Consider the following 27801-nt stretch of genomic DNA (forward strand, 5'->3'; position numbering starts at 1 on the left):
CTACCGTAACGGATACCATAGTCGAGCATTTGGTGCCCGTACAAAACACACTGGGTCAGCTTCACAGCAACCTCGTTAGCATCGATACTAAATTCGCTAAACTGCATTCTCTGCAAGCCATCGAAATCAACAGTGTACCCAATCAACAGAGAATCTCCACCTTCGTCGAAGGTAACAAACTGTACATGCTACATCCTTATCATCCGTACTACAAGTTTCTCCTCGATGGCACGATTCAGATAAACGAATTTTCGTACTGGTCTCACGGCAGAAAAGCTAGCGTTCCCACCATGACTTTGATATCGAATCGTGGTGTCCAGAAAGCAGGAAACATTCCTCTGGCGCGTTGGAACGAAACGCGCAACATATATGAAATACACGAAGACGAAGATTTTACTGTTTTCGACGTGAGTGCCGGCGATAAGCTGATCATTCAAAACACGAGCGAAGTGCCACCCTCTTTGAATCCCATCACGCTGGTGCTTCTTTTGAAACGTAATCTCTAAAAATAATAAAAAATGTCTAGGCAGGCCATCGTCCAAGAATTACATAAACCCACACGCCGCAACTACGAACGTTTGGCTGTGGTAACCAAGGGAATTGACGACCTCTGGGAAAGCGACCTCGTCGAAATGAGTAGTGGCAAGTTAAAAAACGTGCATAAATTGAACAAGGGGAACAAGTACCTCCTCACCGTCATAGACACATTTTCAAAATTCGCCTGGGCTCTACCTTTGAAGGCGAAAACAGGAACGTGCGTCACGGAAGCATTCAAGACAATTTTTCGCGAAAGCGGCGGCAGACGACCTCGGTTTCTGCACACGGACAAAGGGAAGGAATTTTACAACGCCGTATTCCAAAAGTTTATTCGGAAACACAACGTTCAACATTACTCGACCTTCAGTGACGTCAAGGCCAGCATCGTGGAAAGATTCAATCGCACTCTGAAATCGCGCATGTGGTCACGCTTCACGCTTCAGGGAAGCTACAAGTGGGTCACTATTCTTCCGGAACTTGTTAACGACTATAATCACACACGGCACGCAACGATAGGCATGAAGCCAGCTGACGTTACCAAGTCTGACGAGCAACGTTTAATTTCTAGCGTTTACTGTCCAAAATACACGCCCACGACAAAAAAGGCTAAATACAAAATTGGAGAACAGGTGAGGGTCAGTAAATTGAAGCGAACGTTTGACAGGGGTTTCACACGAAACTGGAGCACCGAACTTTTTACCGTGGTTCGAGTTCTACCTGGGAACCGTCACACGTATATAATAAAGGACAGTGGCGGTGAAATTTTATTGGGGCGCTTCTATGAAGAGGAACTCTCTAAAACTAAATACCCCGACACGTACCTTATTGAAAAAGTTTTGCGCAAGAGAGGCAACAAACTTTTGGTGAAATGGCTGGGACTTCCGGAAACAAGTTGGATCGATTCAAACGAAGTGATTCTATGAGTACGTGGAATGTTGTGAAACGTTTACCTAATTCGGAAAGTCAAACGAGAAAGAAAAAAAACGGCGAATTGCTTCCCGACAGCATCCGCTGTCTAATCGTAGGTCCTTCGGGGTGTGGGAAAACAACACTGCTCGTGGACAATTTTCTCCTCGCACCGAATTGGTTAGATTGGAAGAACAGGTACCTGTACGTGTTCTCGAAAAGTTTGGAGCAATCCAAATACCAGCAACTGATGAAACTGTACGATGGTCTGGACATTGCAACGTTCGCCTCGGAAATAAAACCACTTGACGATTGTCGTGAAAATTCAGTTGTTGTGTTCGACGACGCCATCCTGGAAAATCAAAATGAAATTCGCAACTTTTTCACGCAAGGTCGTCACAAAGGAATGGATTGCTTTTACCTAGCTCAAACGTTTTCCAAAATTCCAAAACAGTTAGTACGCGACAACGCTAATTTCATATGTTTGTTTCGTCAAGATCACACCAACCTCAAGCACGCGTACGATGACTACGTAGGCGGAGACATGAACTACAATCAATTTTCGGAAGGCTGCTCTTCTTGCTGGAACGGTGACGATTTCGGATTCGTGACGATCGACATGACGAGGAAACCCAACGATGGAAAATACAGAAACAAAATCAACGACTTTCTAAACGTTGCAACGTTGTGAGAAACGACGTATATAAATAACGTCATGACGAAACGAAAAATTGAAGACGAAAATCTCAAGCTTCGCGATTACCTCGCGAAACGCTTCAAAGGTTGGAAATCCGAGAATCGCGGATTCTACGAAGAGAAGAAACGTCAGGATCAACCTGTGATCGATGCCATCAGCGGTCTAGGTAAAGAAATTAAAAGTGTCACGGAACAAAATAAAAATTTGATTAATGAACTCGTACCGCTCGCAGCTAAAAGTTATGCTGTACCCACGCCCATTTCGAGCATTCCTTCAACACCCTTCGAACTGAAGGATGCACCGGCACGACGTCGAGCCATAGGCAGCACGTCCTCGTCTTCGGATAAAATCGAGTTGGGACCTTTGGCACGAGACTACCTGAGCACGGGGAAGTTCGACAAGGATGAAGTGTTCGGATTGTATCCCAGCGTGGAAAACAACGAAGGCGGCGGCGTGGTGTGGAAGATTGGGAAATCGAAGGTAACCTTCGAAGGCAACGACATTAAAGTCAATTTAGGCGACAAGGATAGTTGGACCAGGTATCCGGGTACGGTGGGACTGTGGGAACTCGTCGCCAAAAAGCAGCCGAAAGATTACACCGACGAAGATTACCAAAGTTACAAGGAAATTCTGATCATGACGGATGCCTTGTACCAGAACAACGACGCCTCGCAGAATAGGGTGAAATCGAGCAGCGGCGAGAAGTACAGGAATCTCATCAAACCGATTTGGAACCAGGTCAAAACAGGCAGCGGCGTCAAACGCTACAACACGTTACCCAAAGAATTCGTTTGGGTGGATGATGTGAGGAAACTCGTGGACCGATTGTTGGTGATAGCCGGTGAAGAGAATGCAGGCAACCGTAATTTCTACAACGAGAAGGTTGGCATCGTGGACATGATCAGCACGAAACTTTCCAACTTCATCGTGAACGACGACAAGGGCATAGGTTACCTCATCAAAATCATCAACACGCTGCCTCCGAAATTTTGGAACGTGGCCGAAGGAAAGGGACTCGTAAACGACATCATCAACAAGTTACCTTTCGAGATGCATCTACCTGGCTACCAGTACTGCGGACCGGGTACCAAACTCGAGAAAAGATTGGAGAGAGGAGACAAGGGTGTGAATCCGTTAGACGCCGCATGCAAAGATCACGACATCGCTTACAACACCACACAGACGGATCTGGATGCACGTCACGAAGCAGACAGAAAGTTAGAGCACGCAGCTTTCGAAAGGTTCGTGAGCAGAGACGCATCGCTGGGTGAACGGGTCGCCGCACTGGGTACCACCATCGCCATGAACACGAAACAAAAATTGGGGTGGGGTATATAAATAACATAGAGTAAAAAATAATAATAATAACAACATGGCTTGCATAACTGATTTGCCGCACGAACTACTATCTAAAATATTCAAAAAGATAGTTAACGGAGATGTTAATAAACTTCTAATCATGGCAAGAACAACGCCGGAATTTCGCATCCCTTGTGAAATGGTTCTCAAGGACCATCTTCGGGAGATCAGCGGCCTGAGGTGCGGTGATCTCAACATTCTGCTTTTGGCTGCAGGGCAGAAATTAAACGATAGGTCGGACGAACTGTACGAGGCAAGGCAGGGAAGAAGACGGTATACTGATGATTGGTACAAGTCTATGCAGGAGACGGAAGATATCATTACACACACCATCGCGTTTTCCGAAGCACGAACTTTCTTCCTCTGTTAAAATAATAATAATAATATATATACATGTCAAAAAACTTGATATATAAATAACACACATCGTGAAAAAAATAAACTTTGGTATATATAAATAACACACATCGTAAAAAACAATTAAATTTCCCTAACACACACACTGAAAATTTCTCTTCTTCGATATGACAACTGAAAAAATAAGTGATCTCCAAGCATTAAAACAAATGCTAAATTTGTCAGTCGAGTATGTAAAAATTCGGGAATTGGAAGTCGACAAATCTTACACGATAACTTCCGGTTCAATCGTTTCTACCCAGTATGGCCCCAAGGTACGCCTGTTGCTCAACGCTCAATACAGTTTATTTTTACCAGATCGATATGTTAATATGTTATCGGACGAGAAGCTATCTATTTTAATCGAGAACAAAACTCGAATCGTGTACAAGGGGACAAAGGAACTTTTTGGCAAGAAAACAAAGCACGTAATAGAATTTGTGTAACGACTGCGAGGCCTTGAAAATATATAAATAACATACCGTAAAAAACTACACAAGAAAAAATCTCAGAATATATATATAAATAACATACCGTGAAAATAACACATAGAGCATCAACATGAAGCCCAAGGGTGTCGTGTACCAGATACCATACTCCAATCTAAAAAATCTAGGTACCCTCGATGGGTTACTCACCAAGAAACAACGCGAGAAGAAACGTTCTTGCTTGTCGAAAGGACACGGAATGAAATTGCTTCTCAGCACACCTCAATTGAAAAGATTGCAGCGTTCGCGGAAACAGCAAAAGATCGGAGGTTTCATATTCAGCATCCCGGCCATCCTGGCAGCATTGGGGGCCGTTGGAAGTTTGGCCGGCGGAAGTGCCGCCATTGCGAAAACCGTCATCGACTCGAAGAAGAACAAGGCGGAATTGGAAGAACAGAAACGTCACAACCTGGCCATGGAGAAGAAGGGGAAAGGTATAACCAAAAAACAAAAAAGCAACCTCGATGCTTTGAAGAAATATAAAAAAAAGAAACAGAAGCACTCACCAACCGAGACATTGAATCTCTGATCGAACCGTTACAAATCAAACACTTCAGAGGAGTTTTTATGTCCGACTCGTTACCTTCAAGCGTCAAAAGAAGAGAATGTGGAGTAGTCAACTTGGACGGTCAAGAAAATCCAGGCACGCATTGGATATGTTACCACAAAAACGATGATAAGGCATTCGTTTTCGATTCTTTCGGAGGTGTTCCACCTACAAATTTACTTCATTATCTGAAAACAAGCAAAACCTCCATATACTACAACGACGAACGCATTCAAGATTTCGGAGACGTGAACTGCGGTCATCTCTGCCTCTCCGTGCTCGCGTTTCTCTCTAAAATAAATAACCCTACAGTCGAAGATTTCCAGAAAGTACTGTGGAACCTGAAACAGCATCACTAGGATGGGCGTGTTCCATCTCACAAGCGAATCTTCAATCTTGAAACTCACGCTGCACGACGACATTGTCTATCCTAAATCCGTGGCTCTGCGTGCATTCTACAGCATGTACCTCATACCTAATGTTACGCAGCACAACAACAAAATTAGCGTCGGAAGCGAACACATCGTCGTCACGCCAGGACAATACAATCTTTCCACTTTGCAAGCTCAGTTACCCAAAGGCACATACTTTTCTCAAAATTCGGTTACGCACAGAGTGGAAATCCTGTCGGCGACGGAGACCGTGGACCTGGGCACCATAGGAGAACTTTTAGGTTTCGAGAACAACACAAAACTCGAAGCTGGCATCAAGCACGTGGCAACAAACATTCCTAAATTTTTGGCCATAGAGACTCTGAACGTACACTGCAACGTGGCAGAAGGTATGATCACGAAATCCTCGGACGGATTGTTAGGAAGTCACAAGCAGACGGGAATCATAGCCACTTTCAAACCAAGTTCCGAATTCATGGAACCGATCATCTACACGCCCTCTTCGCCGATCTATTTTCCAGTATGTCGCAACCGCATAGACGACATAGAGTTGGTGGTGACGAACGAGAAAGGAGACGTGGTGGATTTCGCAGGTGCAACAACTACTGCCATCGTGGAGATCAACGTATAATAAATAACCATACATGTAAAATGGAGCAAATCGAAAGTTACGAATTGCAATCTTTCCCTCCCAACCGTCGCACGTTCGCCAATCTCAACGAGGCGAACAGGGAGATCGAATACGACGTTGACGTAGGCGATGGGTTCATTCATCCTCACAGAGCGGACCTCTACCTTCAATTCGACGTGGTGAAGAAAGAAAGCGGAGACACGTTTCCCGCAGCAGCAAACTTGATACTCGTGGACAACTTCGTGCCTCACCTGTTCTCGCAGGTGGAGGTGAGGAAACACAACACCGTCATCGACAGAATAGATTATCCAGGCATCACGTCGACGGCAGTGGGAACTTTGAAATTATCCAAAACGGATGCAGCGTACTATCAGGCGGGAGGATTCGAAGCCGGGACCAAAATATCGACGAGAAGTCACACGGTGCTCTTTCCCATGCGTCTGCTGCCGGGTTTCTTCTCGGACTACAAGGAGATCATGTGGAAGGGAGGACTGAGAGTCACGTTTCGAAGAGCGGCCAACGACAACGACGCACTAATGCGATACACCAACTTGAATGCCGACGGCACGCCGATAGCCAACACTTTACCCGAAGCAGCCAAGTGCGTCATCCGGAGCATGGAATTGAGAATGCCGGTGGTGGAATACGAAACAAACTACGCCCTCAAGTACAAAGCGGAGATCTTGAAAAGTCCCCAGGTGCCGATTCACTTTCACGGTTACCAGTGCGTGCAAAAGATGGCGTCCGGAAGTCACATGGAATTCGACGTGACGACGCAGTTCAACAACATACAGTTCGACATGCCAGATTTCGTCGTAGTGCTCTTTCAGACCGGGAGGGACAAAAATCAGGAAAAAGATTCCAGCAAATTCGACGACTGCAAGATCAAGAACGTTTATCTCAAGAACGGCAGGAACGAAGTGTTCCCGCGCGAGAATTACAACCTCGACGTGACCAAAAACGATTACCTCAAACTTTACGAAGCGTTTTCGGCTTACAAACGCGTGACCGAGGGAAGTGTGGACATGTACTACACGCCCAGCGAGTTCAAAGCACGGAGACCCATGACCGTCATCAACACATCTAAGAGAAAGCAGGTGGTGGTCAACGATCGAACCAACATCAAGATCGTCTGCGAGTTCCACGATGCCTTGCCCGAGGATACCCTATGCAGTGTCATCCTGATTGCAGAGAAGTCCTTCGCCTACGACGTGAAGAACGAGAGGGTCACAGAGCAGTTTTAACAAGTTTTTAACATCTATTTTCTTGCACAATAAGAAATTTTCTGCACTAGTACAATCAGTTACAATGGCACAATACGAATTTCACTAGTTCAGATCACTTACAAATGTCAATTTCATTAGTTATCACTCACATTATCTTTTTGCACTATAGCACGAGACAATCAGAAAATTTGCACAAAAAAATTTGTTGTTGTTTTTACACGTGAAAATTAACAATAAAATTTCTTTTTTATCGTTTCAGATGCTGTCGAAACATCAAAAAAAAATACACACACACACTAAAAAAATAAGCATGCAACTTTATTTGTAACACACACACATACATTCTCCATCTTCATCAAGAAAATATTATAATAAACATAATCATTTTTATCTATCTCATAATAAAACTCTATATCCAAAAATATCACAACATCAAATAACACTAGAGTCGTTAGTACACGTTGCATGCATTACGGAGGTCCTCTGTAGGGTTTCATGGTAGTTTGGGGGAAAAAAAAAAACACGTGAAACTCTACAGAGGTGCGGTAATCTATAACCGCAGCCATTAGAAAACTTTTACATTTTTGGTTGGGCACCACGCACCCTGGCGAGGTTATAGGGGCCAGGCATCCTAAAAAACAACAATTATTATTTGTTTGTTTGTTTGTGTTACAATACATAAGCGCGCGCACGTATGTGTGTGGCACATCGTTCCCTCCCCGAGAGAGAGGTTTACGTAGGTCGCAATATATATAAACATTTGGTCCCGGACTTGGAAAATTACGATAAGGTGCACTCATCTTTCAAAAATGAGAAGATGAGAGGAGAGGTTTACGAAAATCACGATATATATAAACATTTGGCTCCGGACTTGGAAAATTACGATAAGGTGCACTCATTTTTTCAAAAATGAGAAGATGAGAAGATGAGAAGAGAGGTTTACGTAGGTCGCAATATATAAACATTTGGTCCCGGACTTGGAAAATTACGATAAAATACACTCATCTTTCAAAAATAAGAGAATAAGAGAATAAGAAAATGAGAAGATGAGAGCGCGCGCGTGTGTATATGCCACATCTTTCCCCCCCCGAGAGAAAAGTTTACGAAGATCACTATATATAAACATTTGGTCCCGGACTTGGAAAATTACGATAAGGTGCACTCATCCTTCAAGAATGAGAGAATGAGAGAATGAGAGATTAAGAAAATAAGAGCACACACATGTGTATATGCCACATCCTTCCCCCCCGAGAGAGAGGTTTACGAAGGTCGCTATATATAAACATTTTTTTGGTCCCCTTGATTCCAGCACTCCAACTTCATCTCTAATGTTGACGACAATATTCTAAAGGTAGAGAGAATGAGAGAATGAGAGAATGAGAGGATGAGAAAATAAGAGGATAAGAAGAGAGGTTTACGAAGATCACGATCTACAAACATTTGGTTCTTAAAAAATGAGAAGATGAGAAGATGAGAAAATGAGAAAATAAGAAGATGGGAAAATGAGAAAATGAGAAAATAAGAAGATGAGAAAATGAGAAAATGAGAAAATAAGAAAATAAGAAGATGAGAAGAGGAGAGGAGGAGGAGGAGGAGAGCTCCTCTTTCACTCATCACTGCCTTTTTGCGCCCGTGAAACCTCGTCAGCGTAATAAATGAGGCGCGGAACGGGGAGAGAAAGTGAGTTTTTCAACTTTTTGTGGTCGTTTAGTCAAGAAATCAGAGTTGGCCTGGGAGTCACAAAAATACTCTACTCTGGGAGAGAGTGATGTTTTAACAGCATTGCAAACTTACAGCGTTGAACTTTCACTGTCTGCACTCCGAATAAAGAAAAACAAACGAATGAAATTCAATAAATTAAGTTACAAGGGAAGGAAATTCAACATGTCGTAATGCGAGGATTTTTGCAGAACACAATAATGAATAACAAATAATAATTTAAATGAGCACGATATATAAATTTAACAAACTATACGAAATTGATGTGGAATCGGAAAATGTAATTAAAAAAGTATAAGTAACGACCCCTCCCCTTTCGAAAATCGTAGGCACGGCACTGCCAGTATTACTCAAAATGTGTAGCGTCTTCTCTTGTAGAGCTCTGCTATCTGTGACAGGGACGCTGCTATGGGGGCACGTGGGGACACTGGCCCCGGGAAACTGTTCTGTATTTGCTGGAAATTTTACTTTGATGACAAATATTGCAAAATAATTCTTCAGTAAATTTTTGCTTGCAGTTTGAAACACTTCTTCAATTTTCAGTAGCCCGAACCCAAGCAAGGCATTTCTTTTTTATTTCCCTGTTTCTTGCTTGTTGAACACAAACAGATGTATTGGGAGGGGATGCAGTGAATGGTTTTGTGATCCGCCTCGGTCAGGGAAGTCCTAGATCTATTGAAAATGCACTTTTCCTCCCTGCTGCACACCAGATCCAGGATCACTCCAAAACCCACACTTTCTCTTCATCTGGCCATGCACTGGCACCATTCGCGCCGAATGGATGACACAAACAGGAGGATTTAGTTACGGGTAGCTAGAACCTTCTGGGTTAATTATTTTATAGTTCAGAAAATATTTCCCCATGCGTTTTAAATTCCAAGAACAGAATTCTTGTCCCTTTTTCGGCGCGGGAATGAATGACATAGTGCTTCTTCTCACGTGCACTCAACCCTCCTGCTAACGACCTGCCCTGCAAAGGAGGGGAAAGGCCACTTTCTGAAAATTAGGAGAAACATCGAAGCGGTCGGTTCATCTGTTGATTTGGTGGACAGTTGATATCTGTCAGATAGTTTGAAGTAGGATTTGTGGTCCGAGCGGTGGTAAACTTCTGTAAACGGGAGAAGATAGCATCACGAAGTGTTTGTGATCTCGTTTTCCTACATCGCGAGTAAAATGGCGACTGAGAAGCTGCCAGATTGTCTTCCTCTGAAAACAATGGATCAGGATCGACTGATCGACCAAATATCCAACATATTGGCATTCTAAAAGAGAGTCTGACTACCACACAAGATCCTGGGTTCCACTCCCAGGGTGGTTGATCTCATGTATAATGAAGAATAAACCACGTTTCAATTAAGGAAGGAAACTAGATTTGTAGCAATTGTTTTTACATCCGCCTGCATGCTCTATAAGTATTATGTTACAAAATTTGTATATCTTTCTGACTTTCTGTGATTTTTCTTCATTTAGCCTCCACCTGCAAATTCGGAAGCTGCTGCTGCTTAGGTGGCTAGGTTGGCTAGACATACAAATATAATTAATCCCTAGTCATACAGCGAATAATACTTATAATATAATCATGAGTTATGGAGAAGCAAATAACTTATCAATCAAGCATTTTCTGTTTCTATTTGTTGTGCAAAGGTTAACAAGGTGCATTACGATGCCAGGGGTCCTGGGTTCGAATCCCGGACTGGACGTTTGTGTTCTTTATGATGGTCCTCTCATCAATTTCACATCACTCATTTTCATCTTCATCTTCACGATTAGCCAAAAAGTGTGGGAAAAGCGAAGTAAAATAAACCAAATCAATCATTTATATATTTCTATATTACGCCGCTTTTCTACCTCTTGGGTTAAATGCGACGATGAGGATGAATGATGAGCCGAAGGAATGGCGATGGGACAGACATGATACAACCATACTTGTCCAATTTCCTAACCTTGGACCTCTGGTTTCGTAGCGTGTATACTCAGTGGACTTCTTTGGAAGAAAATCTGTAAAAGTGGGGTGAAAAGAAACAAAGTTGTACGATGCATAAAAATACATGTTTAGTTCTTCTAAAACCTTCCAATTATCGAGTTCGTATTTTAAGTTCACTGTATGCACAGTAAGGCTAATCGGGGATCCGAACCACTATGTGCCTCCACCGGGTATCCCTTGATTACAAGGCGGCGACGTTACCACTGCGTCATCAAGGAGGCCGAGAAAAACTTACAATTAGTCAGTAAAATTAATATTGAGAGACAAGGCCTGCGAAGAGTTCTTTAATTCGGTTGGGCGTGGTCATCACATCGAGTCCCATAGTTTCGAGAGCAGAATTTACTTCCATATCGCTTTCAAATACTTCCCAAATTGTCCTCACGATGTTGAAACAGCACAGAAATTTTGGAACTAATACAAGCAGGCACATACCCAGGGAAGGGGCTTGAGGGCTGCAGTCTTATCCCGAAATTTTACAAATATCTGATTTTAATAATGTGTAGTAGTAATTAAATTTACTTGATTAACAGGATTAAACATCTTGTATATGGTAAGTTTCAATATACCAGCGCATTTACTCTTCTCCCCAACCTTTTCTTCTTTAGATGGCGGCTGCCGATAAGGGATAAGCCCCTTCCGAAATCAAATTCTGGCTACCGGCCTGATCACCTTGAACCTTTCGATTGATTGATTAATTAAAGTGGTGTTTTAAGTCCACTTTATGCACAGTAAGGCTAATCGGGACTGGACCTACAGTTTAAAGTGAGATCCGAACAACTATGTGCCTCCATCGGGAATCGAACCCGGGCAGGTTGTTGAACCTGCCGAACCAAAAACGAGAGCGTAATCATTTGAGCGTATGGGAACTTTGTTTTATCCAGTGCCATCATATATTCAGTTTTCCACACACAAATAAGATTAATTTTAAGAAATTAGACGTGTACATATAATTTCTTATCGTCATCATTTCCCAAGTAAACAATCAGATGCCATAGAAGACTCGGGCCTGCCCTATAGAATAGTGCTTAACGCGGTCGCCTTGAACTAAGAGATACCGGATTCGATTCCGGTATGAACTGTATACATGAGATGCCTAGCTTGAACTCATTACGCACACATTTCATATTTGCACTGTTGCCAATACTTGTAAACCTGGTTCCACCACTTTATATCTAAAACCACGGAAAAGGGTTTTATCTACTTCTCAATTTTCTTCCAGCAAATTTACAAATCTAAAGACTAATAACATTGTTCTTGGTGTATCAGCCATTAAGCTAATGAGTTCATTCTGCATTTATTTTCCCGAATAATGGCTGTGTATTTCGCGAGAGTATATCCGTAGACTGTTGGGGGCTACAGAAGAAAATGATGTTCTTTTCCAATTTTTTGATTGATTGAGTTGGTGTTTTAAGTCCACTTTATACACAGTAAGGCTAATCGGTACTGGTTCTACAGTGTAAAGTGGGATCCGAACCACTATGAGCATCCACCGGGTATCGAACCCGGAACCCCTTGATTACAAGGCAACAATGCTACCATGCGCCACCGAGGAGGCCCTTGCTCCTTTTCTTTCCATTTCCAAGACTATATATATGCACACAAACACATACATATATAATACAAGATATGGTTACATAGAACGATTATTATTTTTTTATGTATACGGATAAAAGTAGTCAAGCTACTTTCGGAGGTATGTGCTTATGCCCTGGTACCTGAAAATTAACCCAGGGCGTCAGTTCCGTGAATTTTTTTACGGATTCCCCCGCTTTTCTTTGATTCATCCTTGATTTCCATTATTTTTTTATTTACAATAATTCACTGTGACATTGGCAAGAATGTCCCAGTGTGAAGAACCAAATTTGTTCGGTTTTCCTGAACAAATTTGGTTTCACATCATTCTACAAGGTAAGAAGATTAAGATAAAGGTTAGAAATAGTAGGAAGTAAATAAGTGTTAGTGTTTAACATTAATATTATTTATGATCACAGATACGAAATTACATAAGTGTGTAATTGGGTGGGTAATGTTTTCTTAGGATAAGTTTTATTGTGTGTCGTGTGCATTAGTGTTGATGGATGAGATGAGGAATGGACATTAACACGATTCTATGAATGTTAAGCAGGGTCTATGTTCTAGTATGTTATGTTTGAGATAGTGAGAGTATTATTGGCTTTGAGATGTACGTATTAATAGTAGGAAGAGATATGAAAGAACGAGTGGTACCTGATGCAAGGAGACTTGCGGGAGACCAGCAAGAGTTGGTCGGACTGGGATGAACATCGGTACGACGGTTGGTACCCGGGACATCATCAGGAAGGGAAGAAGTAGGGAGGGATTTCCTGGGAAGTATCGGGTACATTAGTACGTTCGGTAGTGGAAATATAGAGAATTGTCAAGAATCAGTGAGAGAAGTTTGCAGTGTGTTTAGTAACGAGAATAAAGAAGGGGGTGTAAGATTACAATTTAAGAAAGAAACGAAAAAGAAGAATCTTGGTTAAATTCGGTTGGTTCCTAGGTCGAGTCCTTGCAGTGTTATCCTTTGCCTTTCTCCGGGGAGACGTAACCTTTTTTCGTTTTGGCGTATCACTGTCTTCTGTATTAGTGTCTCCTTCTTGATGTTCCTGTGGGAGGTTCTGCTTCATTATCCTCTTGGTGATCTTAGTCCTAAGGAGGGATGTCCTGTTGTTGAGTTTGTCGAAGGTGGATTCTTTGTGATCTTCTGGGGGGTATATTACATTCCGGAGGTAGGGGTTGAATGGGGAGGTGAGTGATGCCGGATTTGAAGAGGGAATGTTCCTCTTTCGACACCAGGTTTGTTAAGTCGTTTAGTGACGTAAAGTGCTCGGGATTTCTTATTAACTGGTACGTGTTGAAGTTTGGTAGCTTTTGTCTTAAATCTTCGATTTGTTTGTTTGATGTCTGGCAAAAGAAGGCTTTATGTTCCGGTGTGTCCGTCTCGGTTTTACATTTCAGGCATTTATCAGTCTGTCGGAGGTTGTGCTTATATAGGTGTTGACCGTAGGGACCGTGTCCCGTTAGGAAATGTATGAGACCTCTCGTGGGATGGAAATGGTCCATCGAAAGTCGTTCTTTTATGTTTGGAAGGAAGCTGTGAAGTCTCCTTCCTTGCGTAGCTTGTGTCCATTCCTGTTGCCAGACGCTAAACAAGTGGTTGTAAATTTCTGGTACCGTGGCAGGGCGTATTCCAATTAGTTTATAGATTTCGTCCTCTTGTCCATTTCTAAAGTAATACTTTGATGCTCTAGTTTTAATAACGATTTCAATAGGCTGTAGGCCCGCAATCATGAGAAGAGCCAGGGTTGAGGTTGTTCTGAATGCACCCGTTAGGCGAAGTATCACTTTGCGTTGTGAAGATCTCAATCTGTTTTTAATGTACTGTTTACTGGTTTCCATGGCCCACAGGGGCGAGCCATAGGAAATAATAGAATTATATATGGTAATGAGATATGTTTTTATGTGTGATAGTGGAAGGTTGTAGTTTGCTGAACTCAATGTGGCTAGACTGTTTATAGTTGTTTCGGCCTGGGTTGTTGCCAGGGCTATGTGTCTGTTAAAAAACATCTTCTCTTGAAGAGTAATGCCAAGGTATTTAGCTTCTCTTACTCTTTTTAAATTTCTTTCTCTGAGTTTGATTTGAGGGTTTCTTTGTAACTTCCCCTTAAGGATAATATAATGAGTCTTTTCCGAAGCTATTTTGAGTTTAGCATGATCACACCAATTGGATAGCGTATTGATTGCAGTGGATGCTTTATCTTCGATTTCCCTTCTTGAGTTACCGGAAGTGAGCATGATAATGTCATCCGCATAAGCTATGATCTGGTCTATGTCTGGATGGTCTTGTAGTTTCATAAGCGCAGGCTCCAAGTTAGTATTCCAAAGCTCGGGTCCCAGAATGGAACCCTGAGGACAACCTTTTGACGTGATCTTACTCATTTGTAGATCCGGATATTTGATGCTAATTTTTCTGTTAGAGAAATAACTTTTCAGAAGTAGGAAGAGTGTACAGTCATGGAAAAAAGTACTTCCCCCATATAACCTTAATTTCAGTAGGCTTATGGGGGAAGTATTTCTTTCCACGACTGTACCTGGGCAGTTCATATTTTTAAGTGTTTGAAAAAGGCTGGGCCACCACAAGTTGTCAAATGCCCCGGCGATGTCCACCATGATTCCAACCATGTACTTGTTTGGAGTGTTTTGTGTTGTAGACGATAGCAGGCGTAATGCATCGTCAGTGCATTTACCTCTCGTGAACCCAAATTGTATCCCTGATATGGGTTTGAGCAGGCGAAATTCTTTGAGTCTTTTTAGGATAAGTTTCTCGAAGAGTTTTCCCAAAACGTTGAGAAGGCATATTGGTCTGTATGAATTGACCCTGGTTTCATCTTTATTTGGATGTTTCTTGATGATTATTAAGTTTGCTTCCTTCCAGGTTTCTGGGAATATCTTCTGAACAAGGCACTCATTAAATAGTTGAGTAATGTAAGGCGTAAGTACTGGGGTGATTTCTTGTATTATTTCCACAGGAATTCCGTCTGGTCCCGGGGACTTCTTCATTTTCATGCTGCTTATTTCGTTTTCTACTTCCTGGGTAGTGAAAGATAATATTGGTGATTCTGGATATGGCTGGTGATAGATTTTTCTTGTATCCTTATTTTCCTCGCTGTCGTTTTCAGGTTTGTCGTCTGGTATGAGATTCTTCATTAAGAAGTTGATGGTTTCTTCCAAGTCCTTTGTCATATTCGTGTTGTTCTCGTCATTAATTAAGGTGGAAATGGTTTGCGGTTTTTTTATTTTGCCGGTAGCGATTTTATACGGGGTGCCCCATTTATTTATTTCCAGACGTTTTTCGATGAAGATATTCCATTGTTGTGTCTTATAATTTAGTAGCTCGGTTTCGTATTGCTTTTTTTTGGCACGGTAAATCTGGAGGTTGGCATTTCTGTATTGTGCGATGATGGATTTTTGATATAGTTTCCTGGCTTTTTGCATTTGTTTCTTAAGGTTGGTTAATTTCTTTGGCCATGGCTTCCTCTTCATTTTCCTTTGGTTATTTCTGGGTGATGAATTTTCAATTGCTTGTCTGATGTTTGCAGAGAGTTCCTCTGCGAGCGTGTTGAGTGATTTTTGTTGGTCCAATTGTTCAGGGATAATGAGCTTTTCTAGGAATTTTTGATGATCGATATGATTATATGATGTATACATACATATATAATGTATGTATACAGTATAGGCCTATATGGTGTATAAAAGTTTGTTAATTTATAGTAGTTTGATAGAAAAAAATCTTACGTTTGGGCCCCCAACCTAGCTACGTCCCTGATCTGTGATAGTGTAGGACGAACTTTTGAAAATTGTCACATCGCCTGCAAAATGTAGAATTCGCGTGACTTGAAACTGCTTTTGACGTCACGTAATTCTGTTTTCCATTCGATTACCTGAACCTTGCATGCAAAGTTTACCTCCAGAAAAGAGAGACAAATGATATTGAAATAATATTACAAGCAGTTCACTGATTACGCTCACCTTTTGCACGAAGTGAAACCGCCTTGTAATCAAGGGGTCCCGGGTTCGATACCCGGTGGAGGCACAAGTGGCTCGGATCCCACTTTAAACTGTAGGTCCAGTCCCGATTAGCCTTACTGTGCATAAAGTGGACTTAAAACACCAACTCAATTCAATGCACGAAGTGAAAAATGTTGTTATCCCCATTTTGCATATTAATCTTCCCTTTATCTTATTTATTCGGTTCCAAGATTCTTTTTAATGGAAAATGTCTGTTACGTCAACATGAAAAATCCTAAGATGCTCCGTCACTTAAAATGGCATATTTAGAGGAGTGTCCGCCCTCTCCCAAAGACTGGCTTAGACCAAAATGAAATAAGCAAAATACTTGTTTACTGTTGAGAAAACGAAGTTTATTTTCGCAGAACTTATTATTGAGTTTGAGTTATATGTTCATTTTATGCACGGCTAGGCTAATCGGGACTGGACCCACAGTTTAAAGTGGGATCCGAACTGGATATGCCTCCAGCGAATATCGAACCCGGGACTGCGGGACCATTTGATTACGCGACGGCGTCACCACTACCTTATTGGGGACCTCCTTCTCAGAACTTACATAAAGATACGGATTAGATTGATTGATTGATTTAGTTTATTTTACTTCGCTCTTCTGCCACCTTTGGCTAATTGGGAAGATGAGGATGACTGCTATGACATTTGGGTGTGTTCAAAAGGGTCGCCCCTTCTACAGCTCGGTGAGGATTAGGTTATAAAGGTTAGCGTTGACCCTGCTAAGATTTATACGTACCACTACTAACGCATAAAAATTATGATCAGGGGCTTTACTTTTCATCAGCTGGACATAACAATATTTTTGGTATTCAATAAATTATCATTAAAAAATAACATTAATTTCTTTGGTAAGACAACGAGGTGCTACATTTCTGTCCTACATAATACCTGTTCATGCAATAATAACAATAATGTTCACTATTATTAATTTACTTATTTTATTCATGGGTCCCGGGTTTGAATTTTTTGAATTTTGAATTAAATTTTTTTGGGTGCGTCAGCACTGAGCCTATTTTGCACCCATCACACTATACGGGGTCCAGCCCCTTATCATAACAAAAATAAAAGCGTATCTGAAAACTAAAATTTCCTTACCTTGGTTAAAAGCTGAGGCTAAAAAGGGCGCTCAGCACAAATAAGGACAAAACACAGGACTACACAGAATTATACTGGCCATGGGGCCAGTCGCCAGAGCCTCGTTAGTCTACAGTCCAGGGTGTACTACGTGGAAGTGAGGTTGACTATTGGGTGCACTGCGTGGATTGATTGATTTAGTTTATTTTACTTCGCGTTTTGTGCCTCTTGGCTAATTTGCGAAGATGGGGATGATTGATGAAATTATGAAACTGATGAATGGACATTCACATACAACCAAGCCCAAGCGGGATTCGCACCCGGGACCCTTGGCGTCGCTGCGCGATGTGCTAACCACTCGGCCACAGGGTCCGATGTTCTTTGTAACTGTCTCTTCATCAATTTCATCATATGATTCCTCATCCTTGTGGCGGAGTGGTTAGCACATCGCGCTACGACGTTAAGGGTCCCAGGTTCGAATCCTGGCCTGGTACAGAAGAAGACTTGTTTTGTTTGGCATATATTTCTACACATTAGAACTTTAACCAACAACTTGCTGGCCCATAACGTATATTTAACGTGTGTTGCTGGCTTTCTACCTCCGTGATTTTAAACAAATGAACAACGAGTGCGGATATCACGTGCTCTAGTCAGCAACGATCTGTGCCCCGAGCTGTGCACTTCTGTACTTCTGTACTTGGCGCTTTCGAACTGTAGTACAGTGGGATCCATGAGTATTACAGTGCAAATTGTCCATCACCATGTTCGTGCACTTTATTTGACTCAATAAGAGCTTCAAGAATTAAAAGAAAATTTAAAACATGCTGTTGACAGCTTCTGCACCAGCATACTTAAAAATCCATCGCTTAAAAACATATAGGATGCAAGAGAAAAGTTAATGAAAATAGTCATGGACAATTTGCACGGTAATACTCATGGATCCCACTGTACGTACTATAGGCAGTGACGGCGCCAGGGAAAAGTGACTGGGAGGTGGCGGAAGGGGGACGATAAAATATTGTTGGGGGCAGTCACATTAAAGCACTCGAAAGCACTATATATATATATATATATAATACTTATAATAATAATAATTATTGTTATTATATTCATGTACGGTGTTTTGTGCTTGTCCTTTATTTGGAGCGGACATTTACTGCCCAAATTTACTTCTGGATTACGAGTTTATCTCCATATGATTCGCTTTAATAAAGGTATTAATTCTTTCTTATTCGTGGGAACTGCCGCAAGTTGCGTTGCTTCTATTCAGTATTAGAAGATATTTATAATTTTATAATTCATCGTCTTTCTTGAGATGAAACTACTGATATAAATATTCAAATTATAAGATAATAATATAAATGACGAAAAAAATGTTTCGAAGAGTTTATTTTTCTTGCAAAATAAAAATGACGTTAGAAGAAATTAATTTTAAGTATTAGAAACAACGAAAGTCACTTAGTGAAGTGCAATTGTCCTGTAGGAGAATTCTGCTTATGTGCTTTGGAGAACACACTGCCCACCTTCGGTACGTCCAGGACTTGATATTTCTTCTCAATAGCAAGGACAGCCAATGAGGCAGTTGGCATCCAGCATTCTGTTTCGAGCAAGGCTTTTCAAAGGTTTCAAAGACGAAAAGGTTCTTCCACACGCTGCATTGGAAACTGGAATTGTTACAGAGAATACAACTAGAGTGTGAACCTTGTGAAATGCCAATTTATACTTTCCTAGGATTTCGAAGGAATCCATTAAGTGTAGTACTTTCGTTCCAAAAGGTTACAGTTATCTCATAATTCAAGAAATATTCTTACCCTGGTGCATCTCTCACCCTACCACTCCAACGTATGCTTGTGCTACACAATTACAGGCACTTATGAAATTCTTGGGAAGACGTTCCTCGATTGTGATATGATACAAAGAAAGAACCTGCATCTAATGATTCAGGATTGGCAAATCCTAAAAAGCGTTCTTTCACCTGCCCGCGATACAAATATCTGCCCTTGCTCATAACGTATTTTGTTTCATCTGACATCAGTGCGAATGCTTTCGCCTCTTCCACTTCCTGGCTTATTTTGCTGAGAATAAGTGTGGACATTACGCAGATTAATTTGTTTAGAATCGAATTTTGAGTATAATTTGCATTTTAATGTTTAAGTTCAATACATTTCCGAATAATATACCCTTATTTTGAAATTAACTTCAAGAGTATCAAAGAAATTCCCTTTCTTCAGGTTTGCATCAGACTCATCATCTCGAAAATCAAGTCCCTGAATAGTAAGAAACCGCGATGCATGCACAACAACTGACATAGTGTCTGATTTCTTCGATCACTTTTGGTCCCGGAATCGATACCCGGTGGAGGCACTTTAAACTGTACGTCCAGTCCCGACTAGCTTTACTGTGCATAAAGTGGACTAAAAACACGAAATCAACCAACTAACCAAATCTTAAATCACCTTTGAATGTATTTTACTAAGAACCCATGATTATAATAATTCGCCCGTACTACAGACGATGTTTTGTCCTCAGAATGTTCATGATATTTTAAAACCATCCACAGTCAACGCTTTTTTCCAGATCTTAAAACTGGATAAAACTTAGGTTAATTGCGACGATTACAGGAAATAAATGAATGAGAAATCACCTATGCCCAGGTCGGCGCTCGAATCTTGAACGAAAGTCACACACACATAGTATATATACTACAGTTCCTACCAAAAGTTTAAGACCACCTTGTCATGTATTTTTCAGACAAACAGAAAAAGTACATATGCGAGTGCTTTTCATGAAATAAACACTTTAATACAAAATTGGAATTATTATGTGATGATATTGAAAGGTACATCAAGGTCAAGAAAGTGTAAGGGCATATTAATGCACTTATAACTAATAGATGCAACTAAAGGTACAATTTGTAAAAGCATTAAATCTGAACTTTGAAAATATACTTGGAAACAAACATTTCTCCTGAATTAGATGAATGAAGTGTAAAATTTTAATAGTCAATAGGTCCACCTTTAAGTTTCAAGCACATTTGCACACGTTTTCTCATGCTGCGGACCAATTTCTGGCATTCTTGGGGCGTAATCTCATTCCATACTTCGGAGATCTGTTCACGAAGTTCTGGACATTCCTTGGCTGGCGTCTGGCTACACGAAGACCAATGGTATCCCATAGGTTTTCTATAGGATTTAGGTCCGGACTTCGTGCTGGCCAAGGTAACAATGGGATTTCCCTCGCTCCAAGCCATTGTTGCTGCTGACGTGTGGCAAATCTCGCGATAATCCGGTCGTCGCGTACAGACGTTACCCTGGGGCGGCCGCATCGTGGTTTATCAACCTCTGTACCTTGCTGCTTGAATTTGTTTATTGTGTTCGCAACGCAGGTTTTACTTAAATTCAGTGCGACTGCAATTTCTCTATGAGACCTGTTGCATCTGTACATTCCAATTATTTGCCATTTCACGGCCACGGGCACAGATTTTTCCCCATTATCACGTAGCTCGCGATTCAAACAGCCTGTTTATTATCAAGCGTAACGAAAACAGGTTTGGACTTGCACAATGCTGCTACTCGAGATATGTCTTTTTGCGCCATCTATTGACACATTTCAACTAATGATTGATAAAATTTGTTCACTCCAGCGTAGTGGCTGAGGAAGATATTGTTATCTAAAGACTTCTCAATTCTCGATGCATTTTTTTTATTTTGCAAATTTTAGAAAAAAAAAAATAAAACGAGACTTTTTTTGGGGATTTTTTTTGCGCTAAATCCTTCGTTCATGTTCTATAGTACTGGAAAAGTTTCAGTACTGTCATAACGACATCGGTTACGTGTATATACACATTCATCTGTACTTCAAAATGCTGGATTTTTCAGTTAAGAAATTTGATTTTCCACTTTCGTATCTCAAGAAGTACAAGACGTATACCAATATTTTTTTCGGCAATATATGCACTTCCATACAATTTCACTCCATATGTGTACCAAAAACTTTCGGTCAGGATTTATTTATATGAAAAGAATTGGTGGTCTTAAACTTTTGATAGGGACTGTAAAACAAATTAATATTTGTAAGTCAAGTTGGTATAAGCAGGAAAAGTGATATGCAGAATACACAATTTAGAAAAGGTGAAATTCGTCATACTCTTAGAAATGAACTATCTTATTATTCGATATTTAATTAACTTCAGTTGGAGGGCGGACCGGGGGGGCGAAGTATCTTACAAGGGGGCCCGCACCCCCTGCACCCTTCTGACCTTGTCACTGGTACAGTGGGATCCATAAGATTTACCGTGCAAATTGTCCATGACTATTTTCATTAATTTTCTCTTACATCCTATGTGTTTTTAAGGGATGGATTTTTATGTATGCTGGTGCAGAAGTTGTCAACATCTTGTTTTGAGTTTTCTTTTAATTCTTGAAGCTCTTATTGGGTCAAGTAAAGTCAACGAACATGGCGATGGACAATTTGCACAGTAATACTAATGGATCCCACTGTACTAGGTGACGTCACTTCCATCAAGACCATACTTCAAGCTTTATTGTTCTAAGGATTGAATTTCTGTTTATGCAAAGCAGATGTTGTTCTCTTATTGACGTTTTTACTTCAATTCATGATCATCACATTGTGAAAAACAGACTGAATGAAAATGGTGGTGCACAATTTGCCTACTATTTCTTTTGCCGTTTGCTGTATCTTTCGGGCTGAAATTATCATCTTCCTTCAACGCCATTATAATAATTAACATAAATTACTGTGACTAAATAGAAATAAAATTATGTGTGGAATATATACTTTTTTCGGTAGGACATTCATTCTCCAAGGGGGCCGTGTATCATCTCGTGCCCCACCTCCCGGACGTCCATGTGTCCAGCGAAGTTGCTATTATTTGCTTTTTCATTTGTGCCACAACGAAGAGTTGAAAGATAGTTTTATTTAAAAACAGTAACGGATAGTTTTATTTAAAAACAGTAACGGTTTTAGTAACAGCGTTAGCACCCACCTTGGCTTCTTCCAAAGGATATGAAGTGAGAATTTTGAGCTCTTAACCTGGCAACATTGTAAACAGAAGTGGTGAAAAATTAGATAGACGGACTTCCAAGTGAAAATGATAATAAAAAGGGGAATGCGATAACAGCAGTGAAAAGGTAATATATTAATGACATTCTTTTACTTAAATAATGTAAATGACACTTAGTGTTATGCATTCATTTATTGTCAAAATATATGTCTGCAATTGTCAAATGTGTTATCGTTCGTAAACGGCGCAATTGCAGGCTATTGTGAAGACAAAGATGAAAATGTAAGTGAGAACCATAGTGTTTCATCTGTAAACATCTGTAATCGTAATTAGGCTTCCTTAGAATATATTATGTGAATTTCATACGTGGACATTCCGAAAGTAGTAAGGACAGGTTTAGCACGGACGGGTATATTTGTTGTGACAAGATGGCGGTTCTGTGTTTGTATGTGACGACATCCGTCATATAACATGAATGAGTTAATTGTCCACAATTAAACTGGTGCCATGCATTGACATGTACAACGACTTATTTTGAATTATTTCCGTGAACTTGTTCATAATTTCCCTAGGAAAGAAACTATTTTTGTGACTTTGCTAAGTCGTTCATTGTAATACCAGGATGATTGCAAAGTTTGTTGTCCGTCCATTATTCTATTCGGTGTAACAGTTCTCTACTGTATTTATGGTTAGTTAATTATCATTTAGATACGCCTTCGGAACTATTGTAATGATGAGAGGTGCTGTTTGAGAAATTTTCAAGGGATTTGTACAGTTTTTAGTTTTCAAAGTGATGGTGTATTTCTTTTCTGAGCTGAGACCCCCTACAATGACATACCCAGTCTTTTATTTCTTATATTGTTATTTTCATTTTAATGTAAGGGGAGAAGGTTCAGAGATAGAAACACTTGTCATTTCGGTTTTCTGGATGTCTGTCAAATTATTTTAGATACAATTGCCTAAGTATTGTGATAGATCTCTTTATTTGCTTTTGTAAGCTACACCTCAAGGACAACACTTCAGTTTTTGTTAACAATAGGTAAGAATTTACAATATAGTATGGGCACAACATATTTCTTCATTTTTACACAAGAAACTACTTACGGAAAGGTAAAAATTTACTATCCTTCGGATACCTCTAATTTTTTCGTTTCGTCAATTTTTGACATTCGTACTTACGTATCTGCTTCGTGGAACATTCCTGCAGGTGTATCAACGTTGTTTTGATGAAAGTAATAGCAATTTTTCACATTACCAGTATTTCTTTCTCCTAGCCTTTCCGCTTGCCTCACACGCAATATGGTGCGTACACCTTCCTACATAATGACGCGTCGGGCTTGTCTTTCCTCGATTTTCTATTGTTATGCAGTGTTTCAACCTTCTGAACCCAAGAAATGCCCGTGAACAAAGTACATCAGATCTATTTCTTTTTCATTTTTTTTTTCGCGTTCTTTTACGAAGAAAATTGTAATCTTTCGTGGTGCTATCCGTGAATCGTTTTTGGGGCTATCCGTCCTGGAATAAGTGGGAAATATCTAGAAATTGCAAAATAAGCGAAAATAAGGCATTAGTTTTCGGAATGGAAACAGTCGATTTTCGCGAATTTTTTTGTTTCACAACCAAATATATATATTCCTGATACTACCACGACACCAAATTTTAACTATGTTTCCTTACCTAACTGAACTAACCTAACCATGTGCCAATGGTTCATGTTGCTAGCGTCAATGGTTCGTGGGGCTAGCATCAATGGTTCGCAATTATTTCCAATTTCTAGATCCTGATATTAACAGGACACCAAATTTTAACAATGTTTCCTAACCTAACTGAACTAACCTAACCACGTGCCAATGGTTCGTGGGGCTTGCATCAATGGTTCATGGGGCTAGCTTCAATGGTTCATGGGGCTAGCACCAATGGTTCGTGGGGCTAGCACCAATGGTTCGTTGGGCTAATGCCAATTGTTCGTGGGGCTAGCATCAATAGTTCGCAATTATTTCCAATTTCTAGATCCTGATACTAACACGACACCAAATTTTAACTATGTTTGCCTAACCTAACCGAACTAACCTAACCACGTGCCAATGGTTCGTGGGGCTAGCGACATGCCATTCTTCTAACTCTCGTTGCAAACACAGACAGTTCGAAGCACTGGATACCCAATGAACATGAACACAATCACGACGAGTGATGCATGAGGAAGAAGAAGACGACACGTGATGGTGTACGCGCCAAACGCTATTCTCCGTCAGAGAATTAATTTTCAACGAACAACATGAATTTCAGCTATGAAACATTCCCACATCACACAAAACACCTTCCCGATGTTCGACAATGCTACAGGAACTTATTACAGTAAGTAGTTTCTTCTGTAAAAATAAATAAACGTGTCCAAAGGATAGTAAACTAGTACCGAAATATCTCTCCGACGCACAATAGACGTTGCTTTTATTTGCTTCCTCTACGTGTACCGGAAGTTGCGTACATTTGATGACTTAACTCCCTGTCAGTGTTTCCAACCACACCATTGTTTTCGTTGTTTTGGTGCATTTAACTATCCTTGCCTAACCTAACCTTACCTTACCAGAAATGAGCCCCACGAACCATTAACAGTAAGGTTGGGTTAGGTTAGGCAAGCATGGTTAAAATGAAAAAAAAAATCCGTGCATAATGTACAATTTGCACACGTGACGAACACGAAAGTAGGTATTTTTTGGTGAAGAAGGTTGGAAACACTGCATACCCACTGATGATGCACAACGCGACTCAAGCTGAGCACGCCATGTTGTGTGTTATGCTAGCGAAAAAGGGAAGAACAATAATTACTGTTAATGTGAAAAATGCAAAATGCAACCTTGAAGAATCTTTCGCAATGCAGAATACGTAAGTATGAATGTTTAAAATGACGAAATAAACGAGTGAGAGGTGTCATTCCCATACTACATTGTTACCCTAATGGTATGTAATATAATGGAAAGCCAAACTATAAATAAATGTAGTTATAACTTAAACAGTAGCTGCATAATGAGAAGCCCATGACCAGGTGTACCCCACAACCTGAAAATTTATTAATTTTTTTTGATTGAAAAAATTGATATTTTATGTAGGGTGAATTGGGGTAAGTGTGATCACGTTTTGTGATAATTACACTTTAGTCTTTCATAACTTGGGCAGCCTCATTAGGACCAAGATCTTTCTTGGTCCAATTTATTCTTCTACATAATAGTTACTTACTGAGTGAATTTCAATAACTTCCCCATACTCAGTTTCCGGTAAAAAAAATGAAATAATTTACGACTACCATGGTCACACTTCCCCAATGAAGTGGGGTAAGTGTGATCAAGGCTATTTTCTCCTTATAGGATTGTTATAACCTATAGTGGAAATGTGTTATACATGGACTTGTCTGTTAGCCAAAATTTTCTCCTGAGAAACGTTTACCAAAATAAAACTGTATTTTTAAATGATGTGCGCTTCAGTGGTGAAGTTTGTGCATTCACCAGTATAGACTTTGAAGATGCTGCGGTGCCCAAAGAACAGTTTCCAGTTTCGACAGGCTGCAGTCTCTTGACTAAATTGTATTTTTCCAAAGGGATTGAATCACAGTGAATATTATGAGGTGTGGTAAAATGTCACCAGCAGCATTAACACAAGCGAGAACAGTTATTGCTTCTCTTCCTGTTCATTGGGTCAGTCATTTAGCAGGCAACCCTATGTTACCTATAACCTTTCCAGTGCTTACATCATGGATGAATGATGATTCATCCGGGTTGAACACATTTTCAGGCTTGTTTTGCAGCTGCAGTTATGTTATCAGACATTCCAGAAGATCAAAAAACCCATACACTATGAAGGGGTCCTTCTGAACCTCCAAGCATGTGTGCTCTGTGATTTCTGGTTTTCTGAGGGTCAGTTTATGCCTCTGTGTAAACCCATGAAACGATTCATGACTGGGTCGCCCATTTTTGAATCTGGTTTGCAACTGATTTGCAGTCATGTACTGTTCCACTAAGTTAATACACTCTTGAACGCTCAAACCAAAGCCCCACTTTGTCAGGGAACGTAAATGTGAAGCTACCTCCTCCTCTTCTCTATCAGGAATCTCAGTGTGTCTGCCTCCTCCATCAGTTGACTTTAAAGCAGGTAACACTTTTTGTCTCCCCATACATCCTCTACACTGTAGCACAAGAGTTGAATATGGGATTTTAAAATGCTTAGAAACATCACGAACACTTTTTCAAGTTTGTTCAGGGCATTGCCTAACTCTTCTGCATTGTATCTTCCTCCCTCACCCCTGTTTGTTTTTCTGATGTAGTTACGTGGCATTATTCACACTGAAAAGAGCAAGAAGTAGCAATTTCAAAATTCAACAGCACTGATCACACTTTTCCTGGTAACTTGATCACACTTTCCCAAACACAGTGAATTTGCAGGCGAGTGTGATCATGACTAACAGGAACCTCTTATGTGAGCACAGAAGGAAATGAAAGTAACTTGTAGGTCCTACCATTTACCCAGCATTGCCTTTTTCACAATCCTTTGATTTTCCTGTGAGACAGAGTAATTTTTTTACGCATATGAGAAATTTCAGTTTGAAATATTTTGTAGTGGCATTTTCACATGCCCCTCCTGTATGCTTGCAGCAATGAACACGCATCCAGAATCATTCAAAATGTGCATGATCATCAGTTTTCTTTAATCATGAGTTCCAAATACTTAGAACAAGCTGCAGCTTCAGTTTGTAACTGGAGATCACACTTACCCCAATTCACCCTAACACAAAATGTGTTTCGAGATGTGAAAATCACAAATAACAGAGTTATTTGACCATGAAATATGGGCTGCGTAAGTGAAATCCTTTGTATCCTTCAGTGTTTTCATTAATTTTTATCATGAAATTCCATTGTATCAACACATAAGGCTAAGGTGACCACCACATGGGAGCGAATTTACAATACCGGAAGTATCTCCAATTTGTTTGAAATTCGGCATACTCACTAATTTTGGCCTCTTAATCACGAATCTGCAGTTAAAATTTGGCGGTCACGTCTAGAAATTGCAAAATACGCCGAAATAAGCGGGTCCGTGAAGGGAGTAAACACCCTTGATTTATGAAGGAAACAAATATTTTTTGCAATGATTAGCGTTTAAAAACTATGTTCATGATTATCCTGAATTTTAACTATCCTTGCCTAACCTAACCTTACCGTGAATGGTTCGTGGG

At 40.5% G+C, this 27801-nt stretch overlaps 1 protein-coding gene across 5 annotated transcripts in view; it reads left to right on the forward strand.

Annotated features, from left to right (window-relative positions):
- Positions 1-27801, forward strand: part of AdipoR (adiponectin receptor) — a 129560-nt gene that overhangs the window by 40787 nt on the left and 60972 nt on the right. For 2 of the 5 annotated variants that reach the window (XM_083133179.1, XM_083133184.1), the window contains exon 1: positions 22593-22704. The exons of 2 other annotated variants lie outside the window; for them this stretch is intronic. The gene's annotated coding sequence lies outside the window, so the exon portion shown is untranslated. Of the gene's footprint in view, positions 1-22592; positions 22705-23142; positions 23266-27801 lie in introns of those variants that run through there. One more of the 5 variants, XM_083133182.1, reaches the window with a different exon arrangement.

The sequence above is a fragment of the Lepisma saccharinum genome, chromosome 12, assembly GCF_977018435.1.
Source record: "Lepisma saccharinum chromosome 12, izLepSacc3.1, whole genome shotgun sequence".
In the NCBI taxonomy this organism is placed as follows: Eukaryota; Metazoa; Arthropoda; class Insecta; order Zygentoma; family Lepismatidae; genus Lepisma; species Lepisma saccharinum.